The following is a 13,513-nucleotide window of genomic DNA, read 5'->3' as shown; positions in this document are numbered from 1 at the left end:
AAATATCTTAACAAGGAAAGAAAAACCTGGCAACTCATATCTAAACACGGAAGCGTACTAAATCTATCAAAATAGTTATTGAAAATTATTTTAAACAGAAACTTGACATGAATAATACTAAGCAGCCCCTTAACTTTTAAATATTTTAATTTCACTTTTACTATAATAGTAATAGTTCCATAGTGATTACTCTTCAACACATTTACATAAAATAATATTTTTTTCAAAATTTAGATATAATTTTTGAGAAATTTACTGTTTCTTATAGAGTTCTTTAGGAGTTTCATTCTTTCTTGAGGGAGTGTTGTATGCTTGCCCAACCCCCAAACCTGAAAATAACTGAAATGCTGCTACTTGGCCTCGTTTTCCATTCATTGTCAGTTCTGGCATTAGAGTCTACTGGGAAACTCTCAATTTTATTTTGTAAGTATTGCCCAACTTTAAAAGGAATGCTCAAGTTTAGTAATCTTGGCAGAATTCTCATACTTATATGTATTAGACAATTAGCGGGGAAAGAAAATGTTAGTACCCTTACTTTGATATTAATTCTCTTGTCAAATATGTTGAGATACTTCATGATCGTTCAGAGTTTTTCAAAATAAAAACTCATGGAACTAATCACTGAGGGGATGCATTTTGAAAAAAGAATTTAATTTTAGGGTTTAAAAGCAACAAATTCTCCATATAGAGAAGTAGAGATTCAAAAGACATGTAGTAAGTAAAGAATTTGGGCTTGCTCAAAAGAGAAGGCCTAGCCTTATAGGATTGTCTGTCTGGAGGACTTGGGTCAAACTAGGTATCTAGCAAGGTAATTTAGGGTGGGGACTAGCCACACATATAAAGTTCTATTTTGGGGGCTAGACAACCAAAAGTACCAACAATATAACTTAAGTGGGGAGCTTTGGGTCACACAGCATCATAGTATCAATGGTCCTGGATTCTAAGATTAACCAAATGGGCAACAATCAATCAATTATGCCTATATGACGAAGCCTCCCCCCAAAAAAACCACTGGACACTATACTCAGGTAAACGTCCCTGATTTGCAACACTATATACATGCTGTCCCATGTAGATGACAGAACAGTGATACCCTGATTTCATGGCTAGAAGTCAAGTGAAATTTCACATTTGAAACTCTCCTGGACAATGTTCCATGTGTGTCTTTCTTTGGCTGATATTAACCTATACCCCTTCCCTTTAATAAACCATAACCATGAGTATAACAGCTTTCAGTGAGTTATTGGAGTCCTTATAGCAAATTATCAAAACTAACCTGTTTTGGGGGACTCTTTAAACATGCAGTTGGCTTTAGAAATTAGGGTGGGGACTGTGCTTCTAAGTTTGTAATTGGCCCAAACTTCTCAGGGAATTTCCAGGTCTGTTTTAATAAAAAAATCACAGCAAATTAACTTGGCTGTCATTTTAGAAGTACCAAGTTGTGCTACAATGATGGAGGATAAAACTTATGCTGATTTTGGTTTATCCTTATGGTAAGCACAACCTGTCTTTGAAGTCTAAAGATCAATGACATCTTTAATGTATAAAACTGTATAATAAAAAACATTTTCCACACTGTTATTAGGTTATCCCATAAGAAAAGTCTTTTAAAATAGAGGGTGGGAAATATCTCTTTCAAGTATCAAAAAGCCTCACAAATTAAGGCCAGGATGGCAACAAATTGAAAAATAGTGAGTGACATACCATATGATTTCCTTCATAAGAAGTTCAAAATCCGAAAGAGTAGTCTATGTTATAGAGATCAGAATAGTGGCTAATGAGGGGTGGGTGAGGTGGGATGATTTAGGTGCTGACTAGGAGGAATCATAAGGGAGTTCTATGGAGTGTTGGAAATGTTATAAATCCTGATTTGGGTGGTGTTATGTTGTAGAAAAAAATGAGTTCCTGACACATGAACAGGAAAAGTTAGGCACACAAACAGTTTGCAGAGTGAGGAGAAATGGAATTTACTGGGCAAAAAGGAAAAAAACTCTCAGCAAAGCAAGAGGAGTTCCTGTTAACAGGCCCCATCTCACAGACTGAATCCCAGGTCACCATATAGGAACTGAAGAACTCAGACTCCTCCCCACTGCAAATGGTATGAACTTCACAAGGCTCCACTCCATCCTCCCAGTGCGCAGGCTGGTCAGAGATTCTCCGGGGACCCTTCCCCTTATCTTCCTCCTATGTCTGTCATTCCTCCCACTAAAGAAGTACATCTAAGTGCTGTTAGGATAAGGATAAGGACAAAGAACGATCTTAACTGCTTCCTGCTGACAGGGAGTGCTGTTTGGGGAAAACATTAGCTAGAGCTCCATCAGAGGACTATCTAAGTGTCCCTGGCAAAAAGAGCCATCGTTTGAGGCCCCAGTTGCATGACCATTTAGAGTCTGATGGCCTGAAGGGGAGAAGAGACAATTCGAGTTATTAGAAAACATGCATCGAAATGAATAAAGGGTGGAGTAAGGACAGCCTAAAAATCCCACGGCCTTTTACCAATTTGCACAGGGAGAGAGAGGCCAAAAGCCCAGCCGGTAAAAAATCTTTTCCCATTTTGTCGGCATGTCAGGCTTCTGGGTTCCTTTCCCCCGAGACCAATCCTAAGCCAACCAGTCTAAGGTTTGGGAAATTAACTCTGGCAAGATTGGAGGATGCATCTGAGGAGAGTGTCCTGTAGTACAGAGACACAATTACCTATCTAAGAGAGGACAGAGGAGGAGAAAGGAAAAAAGACTCCTGTTTCAAAGGAGTCCCAGGGGTTGGGATGCATTCGAAAGGGGTACAGACTGAAGATGAATGCCTAATGATCTAGAAAGAGGGGAGCAGGCATCCCTGGTTCTCATCTCTTCCTAGCAAATAACTGGGGTACATGAGAGAGAGAAAAAGCGAGGCATTGCTCTTTCTTTCCTCCATTATTGTATCCCCAAGTCCTGGCAACTGCAACAGGGTCATGAGTGTCAAAGTGGCTTTCACCCATGTTAACAGGGTGGGGGGGCAGGGAGTGGGAGTATCTGCTCTTACCCACTTACACCCTACCTCCCCTGCTGTCAGTAGCCTTTGAATTCCCTAGACCTCATTTATGCCGTGGATACTAGCATGACCTTTATCCATGAAATGGGAAGATTGGCCTAATTGGCAGGAATCAGTCATGCTTTTTAACCTTTTTTTTTTTTGAGACAGAGTCTCACTCTGTCACCCACGCTGGAGTGCAGTGGTGTGATCTCCGCTCACTGCAAGCTCCACCTCCTCCCAGGTTCACACCATTCTCCTGCCTCAGCATCCCAAGTAGTTGGGACTACAGGTGCCCGCCATGATGCCTGGCTAATTTTTTGTATATTTAGTAGAGATGGGGTTTCACCGTGTTAGCCAGGATGGTCTCAATCTCCTGACCTCGTGATCCACCCGCCTCGGCCTCCCAAAGTGCTGGGATTACAGGCATGAACCACCATGCCCGGTCACCTTTTAACTTCTATTATCGTTTGACTCTGGATCCCTCAGATCCATTTTTTCTTCCTAGGGTTTTGAATCAAAGCTTGGAATTGAATTTGGGACAAAATGTGTCTCAGGAGGAGTTGCATGGACTCCTTATCATAAGCCAAATGCTAGGGTATAGCTGTGGAATGGAGTCCTCCTCCAACAAGGGAAGGAAAAGGATGTCTTGTGATATGCCCAGATAACTTGTCGCTATAGTTATACTTGCTAAGATTTGGGTGCATGGTGCTTGGGTGCTTGGCTCTGGTTAGCTCCCTTATTCTTACTTTCCCAAAAAGGAAACCTGCAAGTGATAAACATCCTATTTATTCCCATGACCTGGAAGGATCTGCAGGATAATTACATAGAACTAGAATATTGATCTAGATTTTTACATTACTCAACCCTCTTGTTCCTTCTGAACTGGAGCTGGAGATTGCTGGTCAGTTCACAGGAACAAGAAGGGTTAGTCTAAAATGTAGGCAAAATCTTAAAAACAGCTAATGAATGTAGAATCTAATGACAAAGGTATGATAAGTTTTGAAACATAATTTCTCTCTCTTCAGTCCTCATTTTTGTAAAAAAAACAAATCATGATAGGACCGAGTTTGCAAAATAGACTTTAGTCTTATACTTGGCCTGATTATTTGCATAAAATGCAGCAAGAATAATTATTTCTTTCAGAAACAGGAATTTTAGATTGGCTTTGATGGAACTCTGTTCCACAAGGAATCTCAGATAAGACCTTTTAAAGCCAAGTCCAGCCATGGGTTTGTACCCTCAAATACCTGTGAGTTGGGTAATCCTCTCCTCTTAAGGTTCCAAGATAAACTTGGAGCTCCTGGGTCTGTCAGGAAGTGACATTCTTTACTTACTACATGTCAGAAAAATTATAAGGACTGAATAGACAAAGGTATGAGACCAGTTTTCTCAAGGGGCTTTTATCAGCAAGTTGAACTTGATGCCTTAAAGGAAAGCATATACCCTTCCAGTTAAAGCCTTGGTAAAACAACCAGTTTCTCCAATTGCATCCTGTTGCAAAAGAAAATAGATTCTTATTGCAATGATTCAAACAACTATATTGCCATGAGTTAAGAACACTCATAACAGACAGGCACTGTGACTCATGCCTGGAATCCCAGCACTTTGGGAGGCTGAGGCAGGAGGAGCACCTGAGGTCCACAGTTCAAGACCTGCCTGGCCAACCTGGTGAAATCCAATCTCTACTAAAAATATAAAAATTAGCTGGGCATGGTGGTGCACACTGTAATCCCAACTACTTGGGAGGCTGAGGCAGGATAATTGCTTGAACCCGGGATGTGGAGGTTGCAGTGAGCCAAGATTGTGCCACTCCACTCCAGCCTTAGAGTGAGACTCTGACTCTCAAAAAAAAAAAAAAAAAAAAAATACTGATAACTAATATCCATATTCTGGAAAAGCCAAGCAGAAAGAGAGACAAATATACTCCAAATTTTGTTGAGAGGAGTATACTTTACTCAATTATTAAAGGCTGTAAATATTTCAAAATAAATTTCCTTGACACTGAAAAACGAAACAAGGATCAACAATATTCCAAGCAAAAGTCAAAAAGATTGCTTCAGTTTTCTATGAGTTCAGTCCATTTAGTTAACTCTTGTGTTGCTTGGTATCAGTGAACATTTTGGCTCTTCATGAATCCTGTGCATGTTTCCTTTATTCCAATGTCACATTTCCAAAGTTATCAGAAATCTGTATTGGAGAGCACCTGTCAGAGTACTATAGCTTATTATAAACCATCTTTTGAAAAGGATTGAAACAAGACAATTGTCTGTGAATAACAAAATGTCCAGGGTAGTTACAATTAGAAACACAATTGACATAGAAGTTTCATTATCTCTGTGTTTTATAATAAGTTAACAAAACTACCTTAATTATGATTGATAGCATATACTTTAGACATTAGAACTTTAGAAATCTCATACAATTTTCAAACATATATTAGTATTAACCACCAAAATATAACCTAAAGAAGACTGAACACCATTTTGGCAATCCCATGCAGCTACGCATGTCAAATAATCCTGTTTACTTCTCTTTTAAATACTCCAGGGGCCCTCTGTAGCATCCAAAAGCCAGGCAACAGCAAAGACAATTTTGAAACTGAAGTTTGATTTTGGGAAGCCTTTTAAATATGCAGAGGTTTAAAATACTTGATGTTATGAAACAGAATTCCAGATTACCATAAGTTATTTATTTTGCCAAAATGACTCAAATGTAGAAAAGTAAAAACGTTTTATAACCCTTTATAAATTTTGATAAAGAGCAGATTAGTGCCTTAAGAGTACCTTGTTGTGCTTTTATTTCAATGCTCAATTTACAGAAAAACCATATAATACCCTTTTGAATTTAGTCAATATGTTCACACATGGAATTTTTGCAAGATTAATTTTTACAATCCTTCCACCGCTTGTTTGAACTTTAGCTTTATCTTACCTAATTTAAAACAATTCTTTAACCCTAGGCAAGAATTTATATTTCCATGCCTTTTTATAATCTTTTACTAAAAAAATTTACTGTTCTTACACACCAAACATGTAAATCTATTTCTAGTAGTTTCATGCTTTAACGTTATAATGTTATAATGGTAACTCCCAGCAATTTTTAACTTTAATATAAAACCTAGCCAGTAGCTTTAATTATGTGGTAGGTGCAGCCAAGGTTTGATTCCTTCTAGCATACTTAAGGGCCTAGTCAATTTTATATATCCCCAGGCCTTATCATTTGTGGAGCAGGCAATTCAAAGAATTCTCAAAACCCAAAAAGCAGTTATAACTTTAAAACATTTAGCAAACCTATTATCAGACCTGCATAATTTAGTTTACTCACTTACATTTTGATGACATCTGGGATTTTACCATTAATTTTTTTTTTTTTTTTTTTTTTTTTTTTTTTTTTGAGATGGAGTTTAGCTCTTGTTGCCCAGTCTGGAGTGCAATGGCACTATCTCGGCTCACTGCAACCTCTGCCTCCCGGGTTCAAGTGATTCTCCTGCCCTAGTCTCCCAAGTATTTGGGATTACAGGCATGCACCACCACATCTGGCTAATTTCGTATTTTTTTTTTTTTAGTAGAGATGGGGTTTCACCATGTTGGTCATGCTGGTCTCGAACTCCTGACCTCAAATGATTCACATGCCTTGGCCTCTCAAAATGTTGGGATTACAGGCGTGAGCCACCGCACCTGACCCCAATAATCTTTAAGGCTGTTTTTATTTCTCAAAGATTAAAGTCACATGAATTTAAAAGTATCACAGCTTTTATCTTCCCTTTGAAAAATATTTGATGCAAGCACTCATCTTCCTTTAGGTCAATTAATTTGAGCTATTTTTATAGACATCACAAATACAACACACACACAAAATTACACAGACAGGCAGAAGAAAACCCAGTTGCCATAAGATCTTTTGCTTGCCAATCTTCTATTTGGATTATTGGCCTCCTGGTGGAGCCCTTTAAGAGACAGGGCCAGGAAAACACATAGCTTCTAAGGCCTAATACACAGGCATAACTGGGGGCAAAAACAGATTTTGAGAGGGATCTATCCACTTTTAATTCTCCTGGGGTTCCATTAGGAAAAAAGAGGTCTCTCCCTTCTCATGTATTCATTGAAAGTGGCAGGCAAAATGGAGAAAAAGAATTCTGTTCACTGAGAAGAAAACTTTTTCCACTGGGAGGCTGAGGCAGGTGGATCACAGGTCAGGAGTTCAAGACCAGCCTGGCCAAGATGGTGAAACCCCGTCTCTACTAAAAATACAAAAATTAGCTGGGCACAGTGGCAGGTGCCTGTAATTCCAGCTACTTGGGAGGCTGAGGCAGGAGAATTACTTGAACCTGGGAGGCGGAGGTTACAGTGAGCTGAGATTGCGCCACTGCACTTCAGCCTGGGCAATCGAGTGAGACTCTGTCTCAAAATGAAACAAAACAAAACAAAACAAAAACCACTTCTTCCAGCCAAAGAAGATCCCAGAAGAGAAAAACATTAAGATCTTTTAAACATACCTATAATTTGGATATCCACTTTTAATTAAGCTGAATGCTCTTCAAGAAAATCCTTTTAACACCCTTATTACCTGACTTTAGCTGTGCCAAGCGGCCAATATTTCTGGCTTTCAAACTTTACTGAAAGCTCAGGGAAAGGAAAATCCAAGGTAGTTCATGCAGAGGAAGAGAATCAATAAAAGGCAAAGGTCACACAGATATCAAAGCAGAAAGGAGTCGTTTCCTAAGCCAGGATTGAATCTTGGCTGTGCAGACACTTAAAAAAGCATTGCCGGGGGTTACACATCATGCTCTCAAGGACCTAAAACAAGATGGAGGCCTATAGCAAAGTTTGTTGCTGACCATTCAGAAAGTCACGGAAAGCACACCGGATTGGCTATCGCTTAAGACCAATCTCACAAATCCTTTTTCATAACTAAAACTTTACAGAGAATATAAACAGTGATCACTGGGGTCCTGGCCTGGTGAAAATGTTTTCCAAAAAGAAAAAAAAAAAAAAACTCTCTCACATAAAAATTAACTGCTGACTAGATAGAGAAAAGGAAACAAAAGTTAAAGTGCAGGGTTGGAAAGATGCCTGGGGGAAGAACTTCTTATTCCTTTTCAAATTGGTTCCTTCCCCCCCACCCCCCCCGACATGGATCCAGCAGGAGTCTGGTCAGCCAGCTGTGCAGAGCCGGAGCCCCCAAGGCGGCCCTGGGGCCTGGGTGGTGGCTGTGGCTCATTCCTGCTGTGCGGTTGGATACTGTACACATGTGTGGCAGTCAGGGCCATGCACCCCACCCAGCTGGGAGGGAAGGTGGGTGGGGAGCCACTGCTTGCCCAACCATCCTGCAGACAAGCTTGTGGCTGTTGTGGTGGGTGTGGACCACCTCCCATATTGTAAACGAAAAGATAGGTGCTGTTACTGTCCTCAAAAAAAAAGAAGAAAAATGTCATAGGAACAAAATACTTAGAAATGAAAGTGAGAGGTTTTCGGTCCACATTTCACTCACGCTTCTCCAGGTCCCAAGTTCTGGGTGCCAAAATGTTGTAGGAAAAAAACCAGGTTCTTGCCACATGACCAGGAAAAGTTAGGCATGCAGACACTTTGCAGGGTGAGAGGGAATGGAATTTACTGGGCAACAAGGAAAAAAATACTTTGCAAAGCCAGAGGGGTTCCTGTTAACAGGCGTCCACCTCACAGATTGAATCCCAGGTCATCACACAGGAACTGATGAGCCCAGGCTCCTGCCCGCTGCAAATGGCATGAATTTCCTGAGGCTACACCCCATCCTCCCCAAGCCCAGGCGAGTGGGAGCTTCTAACGGGGACCCTCCCTTATCTTCCTCCTACATCTATCAGTTGTATTAAGTGGTGTATAGCACTGTTCACTTAAGGTTTCTATACTTTGGAACACTTCAATGTTTAAAAAAGCTATAGCTCAATTTTTAAAAGTTCTTGGTCAAACAATAAAGGAAACACTATTATAAAAAGAAACTTATTTAACAAATACTTACTTGTGTCTACTATGTGTCAGGTACTCCACTGGTACTTGTGGATACAATCTAAAGCAAAAACACAGAAATAAAACTGGCTTATATACTGAATCAGCCACTAGTATCCTTTAAACTATCACCAGCAACAAATTAGAATTTTAAACTTCAGTATCTTTATTCTCTAGAATGAATCCTACAAATATACCTTTTAAGAGTTTACATATGAAAGATTTTATAAATAAATTCTACCTATATTTATATGATCAATTCAAATTTCAGTTTTCCACAAAGGCTTTTAATCTTCTGCATTCAGTATCTTTATTCTCTAGAATGAATCCTACAAATACACCTTTTAAGAGTTAACATATGAAAGATTTTATAAATAAATTCTACCTATATTTATATGATCAATTCAAATTTCAGTTTTCCACACAGGCTTTTAATCTTCTGCAGCTAACAGGGGCCTATCTTTAATTTGGCCTCCTTTTGTATTCATAAAAGAAGTATCACACAACTCAGCACCTAATTGTTCTTGAAAAGCCTTGTGAATGTTAAATTTGTTTTCTACCCAAACTGTAAGTTCTTGTAAATTCCTTGAGAATAGAGATCATATCATATTTTTCTTCGGAATATTTCACAATACTTAGCAAAGTGTGGATTATGAGATATATGCTTAATTAGTTGTAGGTAGAGTGAATGAAAGTTTCACTTAATCATAAAAATGCTTAAGAATAGTTTAAGTTTCGGGAAAAATTAATTTTAAAAATAATTAATATCCAGCATTTTATTTTACCATCTTCTACTACCTAAATATTCATATGCTTGAAAGAGATAAAAGTTATTATTTACATTCCATTCCATTCTGTTCCCTGAGGTTCAGTTCTTATAAGAACTGAAGAGAGGCTACCCTTATCTGCTTGATATCGGTATGTTTGCTTTAACTGAGGAAAAGCTTTATGGGTGAAACATTCATCTCTAAGTATCTCTTTATCTCTTACAGTAATAGAACCCAAGCTTTTTAACTGAGTATATAGTTGCCTAAAATGAGGACTGTATGTTCTAGCTTTCCTTGCAACTGAGTGTGACCATGTGACTTAAGTCTGGTAAATAAAATGTGACTGCAAGTGATAGGTGTACTTCCTTTTTTTTTTTTAAATCAATTATCTAAAAATGTAATTTACATACATGTTGACCTGGATTAAAAACAAAAAAGTTAGTTTCCATAAATAGCAGACTTTAGTGCTGTATGCCCCAATGCCTAAAAATAAAACCAGGAAGTTTTTACTAAAAGCTCAAGGATAAAAATGAACACTGGCTGGCTATTGAACTCCACATCTGACAATAATTACTGACAGTTTAAAAATGCATATCCAAAATACGATCTCAAGAGGACCAGTTGAATTTGTCCGACAGAGCAGTGCAAAATGTTGAGGCATCATTTCTTTGGGTTATGATGGGTTATTCTCAAAGTTTATTTATTTAGAAGGGGAAAGTGATTATAGAAAAATACTTGAAATAATTTGTCAATGAAATTGCAGATTCTAACAATAATCCACATCTTAGATTTTTAAGCGTGTAGTTTCATAGTTTAAACAAATTCTGTCAAAGAGCTATTCAATATACTTTAACTTTCCATGAAAACCAAATAAAAAATCACAGCTGAATGATTTACTTCTACGCTTTTATCTGATTGTGTACATATGATGTACTACACATCCAAGTACAAGAGGCAGTTATCTTCTCTGAGAGGCACAAGATTTGTCTTTCATGAATGCCCTCTAATAGTGAAACCAGCAATTTTTATATATGCATTCATGTGCATATATATGTACTTCAAAAAGCAAAGTGTCATCTCTTCGTCCATTGTTAACTCAGTGGTAAGAATGGGGGCCACCAGGCATCAGTGGAGCACCAGAAGGTCCTGAAGGCACTTGGAAAGGATTACTGGGAGTAGGATAGCATCCTGGTGTGGGATACTATTCTGTAGGGGCAGGATATGGTACTGGTGGTCCCCAGGCTCCTGATGGAATGGTGCCCCATGGAACAGGTTATGCTGCCCCAGGGACTTGGGGAGGAGGAGGAGCGGGATATGGCCCTGGAGATGGATATGGCATATTAGGGGTAGAATACTGCCCTCCCATTCCTGGCGCCCAAGGTCCAGAAGACATGGATCCCCATGGACATAAAGGACCAGCTGCATCTGGATCTGTGGGTGCACCACATGGTCTGGGTAGCTCTGGAAAGGACATATTTGGTGTAGGATATGGCCCCAGAGCCTGGCACAGTTGGGGCTGGATAAGGACCACCAGGTTGGGGGGATGACGGTCTAGAAGGAGGAAAGGGTGCTGGTGGTCCTGGAGGTGGTCTGGTGGGAGGCACGGAGGGATACATTCCTGTTGATGCTGGTCCAAAAGGCACAGTGGAGGGTGTTGCACTTGGTGGGAGTCCAGATGGCACCGAAGGTGGAGCACTCAGATTATTCCAAGGGTTGGAGCCTGGTCAGCCTTGAGGAGGTTGGCCAGGTTTTGTATTGCTCACAGCAGAGGTTTTGGCAGGGGAGTGCTCAGGTAGTGCATCTGCCAAAGAAAATTCATCAGACATTCTCCCGGCAATATCCGAGACCACAGTAGGGTCTAGAAGGGGCGATGGGTCCGAGGGACTGGGCCCTGAAGAAGTGGGCGCAGCCTGACTGACTGCAGCCAGAGCAGTGGCTGCAACACCAGCAGCACGTGGCTCCTCTTCGATAGGTGCACTTTCAACTCATGTTCCCAAAGGTATGTCCTTTTCTTCTCCTCTTCCTTTAGACTGCTGCTTGAAATATATATGATCATGACTGTGGGCCATTTTGAACTATTACATGAAAACAACACTCTATAAATGGCAAAGTGACAAGAACGTACTCTCGTCCTGGGATGACTAAATTGAGAAAGCAACTACACGATTTCAGGATTACCCATCACTAACCTATTATATGAGAAGAAAACTCTATTAAGTTGTTGGTTTGGGGTCTCATTAAATACAGTCTTACCAATATCCTAACTTATCTCTTGGAGGAATGATAGGAAGGCAACAGTTGGCAAGGAATGATTCTTCCCTTTTCATACAATGCTTTAAGGATAAATGGAGAAAAGAAAATTGGAAGTAATTAGCTTCAAAACTAATGACTTTTATCTAGCCTTTAATATCTGAAACTAGACTTGACTTTCTTATACAAGCAAATAATCCAATTACTTCCAATTTTCTTTTCTCCAAGTCCCATGCACACACACTAACACATATTCATGGGCATACCCACATTTATCATGGGGTATCACCTGGCATTTAGGGAACCAATTGGACACCAAGTTAAATTTGCCAGTGACAACTGTGACTTGTAGTTTTTATTTCATATGTTTATATTGACTGAGAATGGTGTTGCTTTTTACAACCTAATCTATGACTGCATTCTTGAAATTGGATTTTGTCTGAATTTTGTAATATTTTATAAAAATTTAATATCTCACTACCTTATCGGAAGTAGTTTAAAATATTTTTGCAATGAACAATTCATAATTTCAAGGACACCAAAAGAAACATGGCTTTCATAGTGCATATTCACTTCAAAATTTGTAAAGTTATACATTCTTCAACACATTAAATGTTTCCTGTATGTATTTTCAAACATCCCCTACTTCTTCCCTCCTGTCTCCCAGGAAAACTTCTCTCTACCAAGGTTAATAGCTTCACCCACAGCCTTGAGTATATCCTTGTGTGCCTTTACCTTATTATTTCCTTACTTGACTCACTTCTTACAGGTTCTTTCCTTCTATTTATATCTGTTTTTCTTTCTATCCTAAAAACATCAGGCAGATAACAAGATTTTTTCTGGACCTTGATATTTCCTCCATGTATTGCCCTGCTTTTTTCATTCATTTATTAGACAAAAACAATTATCATCACTGTTTTCACTTTCTCACTTCTCATTTACTCTCTTACACTTGACATCTAATTCCATCCCTACCATGTTACTAAATTGCTTCAAATCATCAATCACTTATATTTCCAAAGACATTTACTCAATCTTCACCCTCCTTAACTTTGAAGCAGTAATTACCTGGGTGACTTGAAGAAAATTTTTTAAATATACTCTGTTTATCTCATAACTCTTTAGCCACTCTTTCTTTTTCTCCTTCATTGGCTCTCTTTCTTCCTCTCAGTACTAATCTTCCTGGATATGTACTGTTTTTTACCCTTTTATGGTAATATTTTTTAAAAAGTTCTTCTGAGGAACTACTCTTTCCTCCCTTTTATTCTGGCACTATTTGATTTACTATATCTTCATTTTTTTGTTTTCCTTTTTTAAAATTTTGATTATCATTATTTTAAATTTTTTTCTTTTCATAGGTTATTGGGGCACAGGTGGTGTTTGGTTACATGAGTAAGTTCTTTACTGATGATGTGTGAGATTTTGGTGCACCCATCACCTGAGCAGTATATACCCCACCCAATTAGTAGTCTTTTATTCCTCACCCACTTCCCACCCTTTCCC

General features: G+C 39.0%; 1 pseudogene; it reads right to left on the bottom strand.

Annotated features, from left to right (window-relative positions):
- Window positions 1–10,752: 10,752 nt before the first annotated feature.
- LOC126952271 (MAPK-interacting and spindle-stabilizing protein-like) lies at window positions 10,753–11,847 on the bottom strand (annotated as a pseudogene).
- Between the last annotated feature and the right edge of the window lie 1,666 nt (window positions 11,848–13,513).

Source organism: Macaca thibetana, chromosome 4 (genome assembly GCF_024542745.1).
Source record: "Macaca thibetana thibetana isolate TM-01 chromosome 4, ASM2454274v1, whole genome shotgun sequence".
NCBI lineage: Eukaryota > Metazoa > Chordata > Mammalia > Primates > Cercopithecidae > Macaca > Macaca thibetana.
The sequence above is the reverse complement of the archived record's forward strand: the minus strand, read 5'-3'. Positions and strand labels throughout refer to the sequence as shown.